Source organism: Peromyscus leucopus, chromosome 2, assembly GCF_004664715.2.
Source record: "Peromyscus leucopus breed LL Stock chromosome 2, UCI_PerLeu_2.1, whole genome shotgun sequence".
Lineage (NCBI taxonomy): Eukaryota > Metazoa > Chordata > Mammalia > Rodentia > Cricetidae > Peromyscus > Peromyscus leucopus.
Genome location: NC_051064.1, coordinates 136,391,734 through 136,405,503, shown reverse-complemented (window position 1 = coordinate 136,405,503; position 13,770 = coordinate 136,391,734). Strand labels below are relative to the sequence as shown.

Genomic DNA, 13,770 nt, shown 5'->3' with positions numbered 1-13,770 from the left:
TGCATCAATATTGCATATTTTTGTGAACCTCAGTGGCAGGGGTGGGGTGTATGTGTGAGGGGGGCATGCATGTGCCACAGTGCGCATGGGAAGGTCAGAGAACAACCTTGGGCGTTAGTCCCCACCGTCTGCCTTGTTTGCTGTGTCCTGCTTTTCAGGGGTCCTGAAGATCCAGACTCAGGCCCCCAGGCAGCTTTGACTCATGAGCCCCGCTCCCCATCCCAACACAGATTTTCATGGATGGAACCCTAGGGGTTTCATATTTCTTTTCTTTCTTTCTTTTTTTTGTTTGTTTGTTTTTGTTTTGTTTTGCTATTGTTTGTTTTTTTTCGAGACAGGATTTTTGTGTAGGCCTGGTTGTTCTGGAACTTGCTCTGTCGACCAGGCTTGCCTTGAGCTCAGAGTTTCGCCTGCTGCTCATATTTTATGTCATGAAAATGGAATTTTGCAAAAGTCTTGACATGAGACCCTGTCTCCAAAAAACAAGAACAAAACTGCCTTTTGTTTTATGATGGTGGGGGATTGTATGATGCCACTGAGCTGAATCCCCCAGCCCCCCAAAATGTCCATTTCCAATTCTCTATTTCTGGGGATTTTTATGTATTGATCTTGTGTCCTCCAACTTAGCCTCATTTTTCAGTAATAAAAGCTTCTCTGCAGATTAGAAATTTTAATAAATATATGCATCTATACATAACGAAGGGGTTTATTTCCTCCCTTTCTGTCTGTCTGGCCGTTACTTTTTCTCTTATAACATTGCATTGCACAGGGCACCCAAGCCACCTGGATGGAGCTGATGATAACTGGTATTTATTTTAATACCAGCTTGAGTAGGTATGCACATGGTCTTTCTACATTAATTAGGACGTTAGACATTTTTTGTTTGTTTTTGGTTTTTCACTTGTTTGGTTGATTTTTGAGACAAGGTCTCTTTATATATTAATAGCCCATGCTGGCCTAGAACTTGCAAATCCTCCTACCTCAGCTTCCTGAGTGCCAGGAATGAAGATGTGTGCCAACACATTTGGCTCTAGGAAGTTTTTGTTGTTGTTGTTTGATTGGCTGGTTTTTCGAGGCAGTTTCTTATGGTGGTATTTTATTTGTACTGAAATGTGATTTTAATTGTATGTTAATAAATAAAGTTGCCCGGGGGTCAGAGCTATTAGAGCCATAGCAAAAGCTGGGCGTTAGTGGTGCACGCCTTTAATCCCAGCACTTGGTAGGCAGAGCTAGGTAGATCTCTGTGTGGTCAAGGATACAGTCAGCATTGGAGACACACGCCTTTAATCTCAATACCATAGAAGACCTGGAGGGCTGTACATACAGGCAGTGACGAGGCAGTCATGTGGTTGGGTTTATAACCAATGAGAAGGCAGAACAGAAAGTCTATATAAAGGCAAACACACAGGAAGTAGGTCTCTTTCAGAGAGGTCTCTCGGCTGAAGAGGCTACCTGAAGCAGGCGGGTAAGGCTCTTAGCTCTGATCTCTTGGCTTTCTTCTTTGCATTGGTTCTGTGTTTCTTATTTAATAAGATGATTGATTACATCTACAGTTTCTCTCTGTGTAAGTCTGGATGTCTGGAACTCACTCTGTAGACCAGGCTGATCTTGAACTCAGAGATCTGCCTGCCTCTGCCTCTTGAGTGCTGGGATTAATGGTGTGTGCCACTATGCCAGGCTAAAATTTCTGGAATTAGTGCTACTTGGTTGTGATGTAGACGTCCTCACCTATGTGTATGACTATTAGATGCTAGCTTTCTTCTTTTTTAAAATGTCTTTGACTTTTGCTTCACAAAATGAATTGAAAAGCGTTTATTTCTTCTTCTTTTTTTAACATTACATTCATTTGTGTGTCTGTGCATGCACATTGGAGGTCAAAGGACGATTTGAGGAAGTCTATTCTCTCCTTTCCCCATGTGGATCCCTGAGATTGAACTCGGGTCGTCAGGCTTGGCAGCAAGCGCCTTTCCAGGCCATCTTGCCCACCCTAGTTCTCTTTATTTCCTGGTGTTGGCATTATTTCCTCCCCAAATGTTTGGATTGATATTATTTCTTCTTTCCATTCACAAATGGAGTCAAGGCCTGATGTTTCCTTGGGGCAAGGTTTTCAGTGACACAGTCCTTTTGCTTAACAGACACAGGGCTCTTGTCTGTTTCCTGCTTTGCTTTTGTTTGTTTGATTGGTTGGTTGGTTTTTTGAGACAGGGTTTCTCTGCGTAGTCAGCTCTGTAGACCAGGCTGGTCTTGATCAGAGATCTACCCGGCTCTGCTTCCTGAGTGCTGGGATAAAAGGAATGTGCCACCACTGCCTGGCTAGTCTTTGGTAATAAGCACATTTCAAGGAAATTCTTCCATTTCCTCTTCAGGAGGTTCATTGGCATGAAGTTGTTGGTAATGGTCTTTGATTATCCTTGTCACTTTGCTATGTAGACCAGCTGGCCTGTGCCCAAGTGCTGGGTTTAAAGGTGTGCACTCCCATACCTGGTCAAATTGTCCTTTTAATATCTGTGGCAATGTCCCTCCTTTATTGCTCATATTAGTGATTTATATTTTATAGACTTTTGTTGGCAAGCATGACCAACCATATTTTCAAAAGCAAACAGCTTTTCCATGTCCTTTCTTCCTCTGGGTCATATGCCTTTTTTTTTTTTTTTTTTTAACTCTTAGAAGAAAGTTTGGGCCACTAAACTCAGATCTCTCTTGCCACTTAGTAAAGTAATATTTACTATCTTAAATATGTCCATAGAGGCAGTCTTAATGGCATCACATATTTTAATGTGTTACATTGTTCTTTTCCTTTCAGTTTTTTGTTTGTTTGTTTGTTTGTTTGTTTGTTTGTTTGTTTTTTAATGCAGAGGTCTGCTTTTTAACCTCTAGGCAGTTGGGGACCTCCTAGATTTCTTCTTGTGGATTTCTCTTTTTCCGATATTGCTGGACGGTATTTTGCACAAGTATCAACCTGGTCAAACTGCTCGACCTTGGTGTTCAAGCCTTTTCTGTCCCGATTTCCCATTTATTCTGTCAGTACCAAGGGATGTGCTGATGGTCCCTGTACCACATCACTGTCCGCTCATCTCTGTGTTCAGTGTTCTCACTTGTATTCTGTGTATGGAGAAGCACTGTGTATGGAGAAGCACTGTTAACAACTACCTGCACACATATGATCTGTATGTACTTTTGAAATACCTCTTTATCCCTGGGAATATTCCTGTTCTGTCCATTTCTTATTATTACAGCTCCTCCAGCTGTCTTTTGATTACTATTAATATCTGTACCGTTTCCCAGCCTTTTGTTTTGAACCAAATGTGCCTCGTATTTAAAAGTGGTTCCTTTTCTCTTTTTCTTTTTTTCACTGGAGATTGACAGGACCTTGCGCTGGGCCCTAAATGTGTTTTTCTGTTGTTTTGGTGCTGAACACTGAACTCAGGACTTTGATCATGCTAGACACCCACTCCGCCTCCGAGCTGCATCCCCATCTCCTGACCCCCATGGTCACAGAGAAGAAGTTCAGTGCAATCCTTACCCTCCTTCCTCTGTGAGCACTGTACCCTTTTCTTATCTTGTTGTTTGAGGAGCCGTTTTGTTTTGTTTGAGACAGAGGTGTCTGTGTAGTCCTGGCTAACCTGGAACTACTTATGTAGACAAAGTTGTCCTTGAACTCACAGAGTCTGCTTTGTGACTTTTTTTCAAAACCCACCTAATTGTTGTTGTTGTTGTTGTTTTGTCTTAGAGACAACATCTCACTATGTAGCCTGGGCTGCCCTTGAACCTGCAGCGTCCCTCTTGTCTCTCTCTCTCTCCAGTGCTGGGATTTTAAGAACGTGTCATACGACAGCCTTCAGCTATTTTATTTGTATTGTCTTTTTTTTTTTTTTAAGACAGGATCTCACTATGCTCTGGCTGTCCTGGCACTCACTATGTAGACCAGGCTAGCCTCAAAACTCAGCTCTATCTGCCTCTGCCTCCTGAGTGCTGGGGTTAAAGGTGTGTACCACCACACCCCACCTAGGTCCCTGCCTTGACTTTCTGCCTTGACTTCCCCTCGTGATGGTCTGTGAGCAGAATGTAAAAACCCTTTCCTGCCCAAGTTGCTTTTGGACACGACCTGTATCACAGCAGCAGAAAGCAGATTAGAACAATGGCGTTTCCCCCGGAGGTCCCCTGCCGCCACCACCGCTGTTCTGTCCTCTGCCCCTCTGCCCCCTCCGCCCCTCGTTGACCTGATTTTGATGCTGCCTTGGCACGATCGTCTTCAGTCTTTTTAATGTTTGGGATTCGCTGCATTTCCTGAATCGGTAGGTTCATGGTTTCCATCAGATTCTGACAACATTCTGTATTCCTTCTTCAAATAGTTTTTTTTCTGCTCTCCTTTTCTGGGGTGACAGTTATACGTGTGTTAGATCATTTGGTGTTTTCCTAAAGGTGGCTGAGAGCCTGTTGTCTTTGAAGCTCAGTCTTGTTTAATCTCTGAGCTCTGTTCAGACAACCTGAATTGTTCTGTCTTATCTGTGAATCTCACCAACCAATTGTTTTCATTTTAATTGTATTTTTCTTTTCTAGACACCACACGATGGCCTCTGTGTGTTCATGTGTATACATAAGTATGCGTGAATGTGAAGCTCCACATTGTCTTCCTCAATTGCTCACTTTATTATTTCAGACAGCGTCTCACTCTGAACCTGGAGCTGACTGCTTTGACTTGCTGACCTGGGGGAGTCCCCAGGATCCTTGTGTTCTCATCTCCCCAGAGCAAGGATTCACAATTTGTGGACAACCCGTGGGAGCTGTAAAGGAGGAATCTGCCCCTTGGTGGAGATGGTGGAGACAGGCTTCTGTCTCCTCCCTTGAGGGTTAATCAAGTGGAAGGCCTGGGACCTGTCCAGGGGACATCTCTACCTTAAGACGGTTTCCTTCTCCCCTAGTGGAGTCCCCACCAGCTGCCCTGGGGTTCTGTGGATCTGACCACCCAGGTGTAAGGATTTCTTCTTTTTCTTTCAGATGCTGGCCAGAGCTCTTGTGCTTTTAAACTCCCTAACGCTCTGAGCTTCCTTAATCTTTTTCTAAAGATCTTGTCCCTGCCATGTCACTGACCTCCATCCTGCTCCTCCCTTCCGGGCAGCTGTGAGGTTTACAGCTCACCCACCCTGGGCTTCTCCTTTCAAACTCTAATACATTGTCCCAAGCTCCAGTTTGAGTTAGTTCTTATTTTTATTTTGGTTTTTCGAGACAGGGTTTCTCTGTGTAGTTTTGGTGCCTGTCCTGGATCTCACTCTGTTGACCAGGCTGGCCTCAAACTCACAGAGATCCGCCTGCCTCTGCCTTCCGAGTGCTGGGATTAAATATGTGCATCACCACCTCCCCGCAGTTGTGTTCATTCTTAAATTCTTTTCTTAATGAAACTGAGACCCCCCCAAGAAGAAGCCCTGATTTCCCAGCTATCGATCGTATGTATGGGGATCTGGTGGGACGCCCCAAGATCCTGGATAACACTTCTCTACTGCCTTTTAATTCTTTAACCAGCAGAGAAAACTAACCCGTCCCTGCACCCCTAGGCAGCATCTTTTCCTCTCTTTCTGTTTTTTAAAAGACCTTCCTGTCCAGCCTCGGGATGACCGTGCTCTCCCTCAGCTCCTGCAGCACTTCTGTGGGGGCCCTTTTCTGCTGATTCTGTCACGTGTGTCACGCCTGGCACTGCTCCCCTGCTTGGGGACACATTGTCCTGGATCTTTGTACTGGGTCTAGATTGCATGAAAATTCCATTCTTTCACATTCAAAGGTTTTCCTGACTCCTTTTTAAAATTTATTTATATTTTATGTATGAGTGCTCTGCATGTATACCAGCATGCCAGAAGAAGGCATCAGATCCTATTACAGATGGTTGTGAGCCACCGTGTGGTTGCTGGGAATTGAATTCAGGACCTCTGGAAGAGCAGCCAGTGCTCATCCGTTCAGGTTCCTGGCTTTATTTTTAGTAACTTGCAGATTCATCTGACCCCTCCAAGTTTTCAAACTGTGAAAGATTCAGAACAACTTTTTTTCTGGAAGAAGTTTATCTTTACTAGTAAGGCATGATACTTTTTTTTTTTCTTTTAACAGTGTCTCTTATAGCCTGGGCTGGCAATTTCACTACGTAGCAAAGGATGACCTTGAACTTCTGATCCTTCTGCCACTCTCTCTGACTGATGGATTGTAGGCATACACCACCATCCATGCCCTCTGTGTGCGGTACTGGGAATCAAATTCAGGGCTTCATAATGCATGCTAGGCAAGACTCTGCCAGCTGAACCACACCCTCAGTCACGAGGCATGGCACTTCTGTAGAGTCTGCCCACCCCTTATCTAACAGTGTCCTTCCATTCTGGCTATGGGAACATGAATATAATCGCTTATGTGACCACAGGAAATGGCCTGCCTCCTGCTTCCTTGTTGGACACTTCTCAAGCTTGGGCAGGTCTTTCTTCAGCCAAGACTCAAAGAAATCTCTTCAGGTTGCCAACGTTTTTCTCTGCAACTTTCTCCTCTGGTATTTTAGATCATATTTGGGTTCTTTGGCTTTTCTAAACTCTGCCCTCCGTGTCCTTATGTTGGTGGCCTCCCTACCACTGGAACAAAGTACCAAGGACTTGCATTGGCTCACAGCTGCAAGGGTTTCAGTTCCCAGCCACTGGTCCTGCTGCTCAGGGACTGCGTCAGCGCTGTACATGACGTCAGGAACACAACGCAGTGAAAGAGGGCTCTTTACTGCCTGGCAGCCAGGAAGGAGGAAAAAAAGGAACAGGAAAGGACCAGGTCCCAACATCTCCTTCCAGATTACCTGCCCAGTGACAACTTCCTTCCTCTAGGACCCGCTTTCTAAAGGTTCACAATCCCCAATACCACCAAATAAAGGTCCACAACCCCCACCCCAATACCTCCAAATAAAGGTCCACAACCCCCACCCCAATACCACCAAATAAAGGTCCACAACCCCCACCCCAATACCACCAAATAAAGGTCCACAACCCCCACCCCAATACCACCAAATAAAGGTCCACAACCCCCACCCCAATACCTCCAAATAAAGGTCCACAACCCCCACCCCAATACCACCAAAGACCAGGGACCAAGTTCTCAACAAACAGGCTGTGTGGCCATCCAAGGTGCAATCTCTAATACACTTCAACTCAGAAAGCTAGAGTCGGCTTCCCTTCCCGTCCAGCCTGGGGGGCACTCCGGAAACTCCTCCCTCACTACCTGAAGGGAACCATCCCTCGGGGACTGCATCTTCGTGCCACCTGCTGCCTGATCGTCAAGAGTTTTCCAATCTATGCAGCTGGGGCTGTTTTGTTTTTGTTTTCTTTTAGTTGTAAATAGCACAAACACTTTCATCTCCAAAGCAGTTGATTTTTCATGGGCAGACTCAGGATTCACTCTACCCTTTCCCCCGAAGGAACTCACATCGTCTAGGAATGGAGCACTAAGTAAACAAAGGTCTGTCTAGACCTTTCTTCCTCAGTGTGTGCTCCTTGCTGAATTCATCTTCACAGCTGTAATTTGTAGCCTTTTTGGATAACTGAAGATTTTAACAACAGCTTTAAAACATTAAGATATTTCAGGACAACGATCAATAATGACCCTAGAACATCTTTTAGTGTCTCTGAAAGCACTCAGGATTCACCTCTCACATTGCAGTGTGACCTTGCTATTTAAGTAAGAACTGTTTGCAGCCCCACTTTTACAGAAGTAGTTTGAGAATGCTGGGGATGTGGCTCCTTTGGTAGAATATGGTCCAACAAGCACAAAGTCCTGGAGTGATCAGCAGCAGCAGCACATACTGTAATCCACGCACTCAAGAAGTAGAGGCAAGCTGGGCGGTGGTGGCACACACCTTTAACCCCAGCACTCAGGAGACAGAGCCAGGGGAATCTCTGTGAGTTCGAGGCCAGCCTGGTCAAGATCCAGACAGAGCAAGATCCAGGACAGGCACCAAAACTACACAGAAACCCTGTCTCAGGAAGAAGAAGAAAAAGCAAAAGGATCAGAAGTTCAAGATTTGCCTGGTCTACACACTGAGTTCGAGGCCAGCTTGGGCTATATGTTAAGACCCTATCTCAAAAACCAAAATGACAGTGCTGGAGAGATGGCCCAGTGGTTAAGAGCACTGGCTATTTTCCCCCCTAGAGGACCTAGGTTCGATTCCAAGCATTCATATGGAGACCCACATCCATATGTAACTCCAGTCCAAGAGATCCGATGCCCCCTTCTGGCACCAGGCATGTACATGGTGTACAGACACATATGTAGACAAAATATCTATAGACTTAAAGTAAACAAAAATTAGTTTAAAACCGGCAACAAAAATCACTGTGGAAGTCTAGTGTGGTGGGTTAGTTATTTAATGCCTGCTCTCAGGAGGCAGAGGTGACTGGAACTCTGTGAGTCTGAGACCAGCCCTCCATAGAGCATTCCCGGCTAGTCAGGGCTACAGAGTGAGAAGTGTCTTTAAAAAAAAAAAAAAAAAAAAAAAAATTGCAAGAGATTTTAAAAAATTTTTCTTCTCATGCAAATTATAAAATTTTTGGAAAATTTAAGAAATTACAAAAATGTCAAAAAATACACTATCCCACCACCCAAAGGTAACACTGTCAGTCTTGTTTTCCAGTTTTCCATGGAATGCCGAGGCAGGTAGAGAACAGGTGGGCCTGACTCTGGACAGGATGCTGCCCAGGTGAGCCTCCTGCACTTGATGGGTGGTCAATGGCCTAGAATCTACACTGATTTCCTCCAACTTAAAACATCATTCCTGAGGCAAGTGGGAGACGCGTGAGACTCAAAGGACTTTTGAAGCCTCGGGGGAACGACCCATTAGGTATTAGAGAGTGTGTCAGAGGCCTAGATCAAACAATAGCAGCTGGCGAGTGGCCCCAAGATTCTAGTCTCACCCTTTCATTTTACAGATGGGTAAAATGGGGCCCCCGATTAAGGGAGACTTGCTGAGAAAGACCCAGTGTACCAGAGGGGTTCTATCATCAGAGCTCCTGGTGGTCTACCCGTGCGCAGCCCAGTACCCCAGTACCGGTGCTGAAGCGGGGGAGGGGGGGGAGGTCAGATGTCCAGACCACTCATAGGGTCTGAAGGGAAGGCGAACCATAGTTGGCAGCACTTTTCAGATGGGTACACTGAGGTATACACTGACCCCACCCCCACACCAAGTAGCACCTTCTGGCTCTGGAGGCACCACCCAGTTGGGCACAGAGATTCCGCACGCACCCAGAGTCCGGAGGTCTCAGTGGGTGTCCCATGGAGTACGCCGAGTCCTCCTCACGACCTCAAGGACCGGCCCGTCAACAGGAGCTGGCTCCTACCTAGTCAGTCTAGCCTCTCGCCGTTCAGTCGCTATGGCAACCACTGGCCTAACATTCCAGGGTCCGGTGGCAGGCGGATGGCTAACTCTAGCCAATGATGTCCTCTGTTTCTCTAACGTGAAAAGCTGTTGGCCAATCGTTAGAGCCGTTTCAAACTCAGCAGAGAAGCTAACAGAATTTTAGGGTTTAGGTTGATTATGCCAGGACCTGAGGCAGGGAACTATTTATTTAGGGGTTTTGTTTCTGAGTTTGGGATTTTGTGGCTGTTGTTGTTGTTCTGATGACTCCTTAAAATTCTTAGAACCAAAGGCTTAGGAATTTTGCTCACTCAGAAAATCCTCTCCAAGGAATAAACCTGAGTATTTGTATCCATCCACGCCCTGACTGTGAGAAAGGGTTGATGATACAGTCCTCAAGGGCAGCCGTGCAGTTTTCCAAGAGCCCCTTACCCGTTTCACGGCCGCCACAGTGCGCCTTCGCAGCCCGGCTTGAACTCATCGGTGGCCCCTTTAAATTTATGGGATACGCCTTTTATTATAAACTGTCTCCGGCGCGTTCCCCAGATCACAGCTCCTGCCACCTACGCCTCAAGAAAAAAAATCTTGCACCAGCCCAGCTGGTCTTTAGGCATCTCCCATAATACAATATGGCAGCTCCAGCCTCTCTTAAGTGCTCCCTCCCAGCTCTTCTGGCCCCACACCTGAGCCCCTTCCCATGGTCGAGGTCGCCCCAATGTCATTTCCTCGTAAAACTCTCCCCCAGAGGTTGCTGTAAGGCTCTGAACCGAATAGCGTGTGCAGAAAAAAATGTGCGAGGTGGAAGCTCCGCGCGCAGGTTCAGGGTCACAGCTGGACCCCTGGGAAATGGCAGAGTGGGGCTAGGATGATTGACAGCCCTCTGGGACTGCTGAGCGGCAGGCGTGCTGGGAGATTACGGATGCAATACAGCCAACAGGTGGGACGCAGGCGCAGGGAAGAAGGGGTACGCATGGTCCCCGAGACACGTAAAGGCTCTGCTGGGTGTCGATGTTGAGGGACTCACTACCTGGTGGGAAGCAGCAAGGGCCACCTCCCGGGATTGTGGTTGTTAGCGCAGGTTGCGGGGACACCCGGCGGACTGCTCAAGCCCATCCCACCCGTCCGGCAGGTGGAGGTGAGCTGCCGCAGCCTGGGAACCAAAGCAGTCGGGACTTCTTCCCTTGGCCACTAGAGGGGACTCCTCCAGGTGAGCGCCAGGTCTCGGCCCTACGCTTCAAGCGAGCTTGGCGGCGCAGCCAATTTTCTCAGGATATCCCGCCCATCCCCTCCCGACAGCCACTCGCCTGAGCAGAAGCTCGGCCAGCTTGGGACTGGCAGACAGGGTGACAAATCAAGTCTCGACCTTTGAAAGCAAAACACTGACAGCAGCCCCCTGGCAACTCGGAGCTGGGAAAGGATCCAGGAGGCTGTACCTCGGGGTGGCACGGAGTGTCCCGGTCGCTTCTCCGGAACCTGGGATAGGTGGATCTAGAAGCAACGCCGCGGGTGAGTCGTGGTCAAGACTGAGGGACGGGGAACTTGAATTCAGGCTTGATGTTTTAGGGAAAGCAACGCATTTTTAGCTATCTAACACCCCCTAGTATATAAATTCGATCTCCCTTGCTGTGGCCAGCCTTGTTGGCTTGGGTCCTGTTGCCTCCGATTTTTTTTTTCTTCCATATTTGCAAGGAGGGTGGGCACGGGTTTGCCTTAATGAAGGTGATTCTGGGCGTTACCAGATGAGGAAGTGGAAGGTACTGCCGGCTCCAGCGTGCTGGAAACAGCCGGTGCAGCTCGCAGATGGATGGACGGAGCCGTGTGCTGGGAACAGAGGTGTGTCTCTCGGGCGCTCGAATGTCCAGCTCAATGGGAAAGGACCCGAGAATGCCACCCTTCGGTGCTCAAAAGCCTCGGGAAGGGAAAGCTTGACATGAAACCGATATTCTCTAGTCAAACTAAATCGTCAGGTGTTGACAAGACCTCCCTGCACACACACACACACACACACACACACACACACACACTTGTTTTCAGTTACAGCTAATTTCTAAACTATTTCTCATGCCCGTGAGGCTCTGTTTTTCTCTCTAGAAAATTTGCTCGGTGGGATTAAGGAGTGATTCATTTATGAGGCCGGGGGATTGGGTGGAAGCAGGCACTTGGTGACTTCTCTCTCCTTTCTTGGGTCAATGACCATGAGCTGTGACTGACTGTCAACACCGAGTTGGCTGTGTGCCCCTTGGACATATGTCAGCCCTGGAAAAGTGCTTTGAAACCAACACCAACCCGTCAGCAGGCCAAAATGTGAGCCTTATAAGGGAGTGCAACTTGAAGAGTCCACGGAGGCTTTGGGGGTGACTATGTGCTAGCCCAGGAAGGACCTTCCTCTCTGTGTGCATTCAGAGCCCTGCGGGTTCCGAAGGTGGAGGGGGAAAGCTGCTGAAGCTGCTGTTTAAAAGCCAATGAACGAACACACACACACACACACACACACACACACACACACACACACACACACACGCAGGAGGGAGAGAGAGAGAGAACCAGCTGGCCTGAAGAAGGTTAGAAGGCCTGAATTCCTGCTGTCCTTCCTAGCTGGTCCCCAAGGCCTGTTTGCTTTCTCTAACATCCTGTGGGTGGGGCTGGGTATCTGTCTGTGGTCATGCATCCTGAATAAGGCTTTTTTGTTTTGTCTTGTCTTTTTTTTTTTTTTAACTGCAGTGTATCAGGGAGCTCTACATTTAGTCAGGAGTGGGTATATATGCAAGTCACCTTGCCAGGCTCTGAGCTAGGTCTCCAGAGGAAGCAGGGGACCTGACTGGTGCCTTCAATCCAGGGCCCCTTCAACACCAGGCTGGATGCAGCTCTAGGTCTCTCCCAGGTAGAAGGAGCCCTAGACCACCCTCACATTAATGATGCCAAGACAGAGATAGAGACATTGAACACAGCATTGCTTTCACACACATGCAATCTAATGACAAGTAATTATGCCTTCACAGACACTGGTCAATCCTATATTCATTTGGCCTCACAGGTAAGAAACATAGAGTCAACGAGTTCCTCGATGACGATGTCTTGGGCAGGAATACTGTCTCAAGTGGGAGCAGCAGCAATGATTTAACGTTCAGCCCTTTCACAAGGTGCAGGTCTTTATGGCTGCCTTCTTAGTACAAGCCTGCATTTGGCATCTTGTAGGTGCTGGGCATGATGTCTGTCTTGTGACGTGAGTGCATGCCGTTGACATTCCTAGGCATGGAACATGGGGCAAAAGGAACTAGAAACTACGGGATACACAGTGTTTTGAAGCCTGGGCCTTGGCAGAGACTGTTTAGCACATGCTGAGCCCTGGACTCTCCCTCGGGTGCGCGCTTGGGAGATAGGAATGTGTAGATATGAATAAACTACAGGGTTAAATTGGGGAGTGGGCCTCAGTGGCTTGGTGGGTCGGGGTACTTGCTGCTAAGCTTGATGAGTTGAGTTCAGTCCCCAGGATCAACATGTAGGGTGGGAAGAACTCCACAAAGTTGTCTTCTGACTTCCATGTGTGTGCTATGTCATGCATGCATGCATGCCCATACACACAATAAAGAGTGTTAGAAAATAAGAACTAAATAAAGTAACGCTAGTGGCGGTTGGCACCTGCCAGCCATCTATGATGTCACCTTTACATGCCATATTCCATCAGATTCTTCCTGCAGCCTGTGGGAGAGAAACAATATAAGCCATATTTTATGGCTAAGGAAATGGACTCAAAAGTTGAGTAGCCAGGTCAAGAGTACCTAAGATAGCACATGCCAGATCAAAAGCAATTCAAAATGTCTGAAGGGGCCAGTGAGGCGGGTCAGCCGGTGAAAACCCCTGTCAAACACAGCCTGAGTTCAATCCCTGAAACCCACTGTGGGAGGAGAGAACTGACTTCCACAACCTCCACAGGCACATGATGGCATTCGTACACACACATCCATGACGATAATAAATGATTATAACATAGAACATAATAAACAGATTATGCAATAGAATCTAAATCCATATGGGTTTTGTTTGGTGCTTTGGGGAGGGGTTGTTTTGTTTGTATGTTCATTTTTTTTTTTTCTAAGCATAAGAAGACTTCATAGAACCTTTTGCTATGGTGGTAGGGTTTCGACCATGAGCTCTTGGTACAGATTTCCTTTCCTGTGTTTGGGAGAAGTTTGAGAAACACTGAAAACACCAGTCCAGTGACATTAACAGGGTGATTGTCATCCTGCTTGAAGCCACATGACTATCCACACTTTACAGATAAGACGCTGAGTCACCCACAGCCAAACTGACATGGGCATCTGGTCCCACCTCCCAGTTCAGTGTCCCTCCCCCACCCCCCATGCCAGGATTATCTTCACATTCTTTCCTTCCTAAGTTGAAAACCCCAT

At 47.2% G+C, this 13,770-nt stretch overlaps 2 protein-coding genes across 6 annotated transcripts in view; one reads left to right on the top strand and one right to left on the bottom strand.

Moving 5' to 3' along the window:
- The window catches only part of Stpg1 (sperm tail PG-rich repeat containing 1), a 44,234-nt gene extending 34,501 nt beyond the window's left edge, over positions 1-9,733 (bottom strand). The window contains exon 1 of one of the 3 annotated variants that reach the window (XM_037203068.1): positions 9,250-9,733. The gene's annotated coding sequence lies outside the window, so the exon portion shown is untranslated. Of the gene's footprint in view, positions 1-9,198 lie in introns of all 3 variants that reach the window. The other 2 variants (XM_028875455.2, XM_028875454.2) reach the window with 2 other exon arrangements.
- A 937-nt stretch (positions 9,734-10,670) lies between these two features.
- Nipal3 (NIPA like domain containing 3) overlaps positions 10,671-13,770 on the top strand; it is a 38,177-nt gene continuing 35,077 nt past the window's right edge. The window contains exon 1 of one of the 3 annotated variants that reach the window (XM_028875452.2): positions 10,671-10,867. The gene's annotated coding sequence lies outside the window, so the exon portion shown is untranslated. The remainder of the gene's footprint in view (positions 10,868-13,770) is intronic. The other 2 variants (XM_028875453.2, XM_028875451.2) reach the window with 2 other exon arrangements.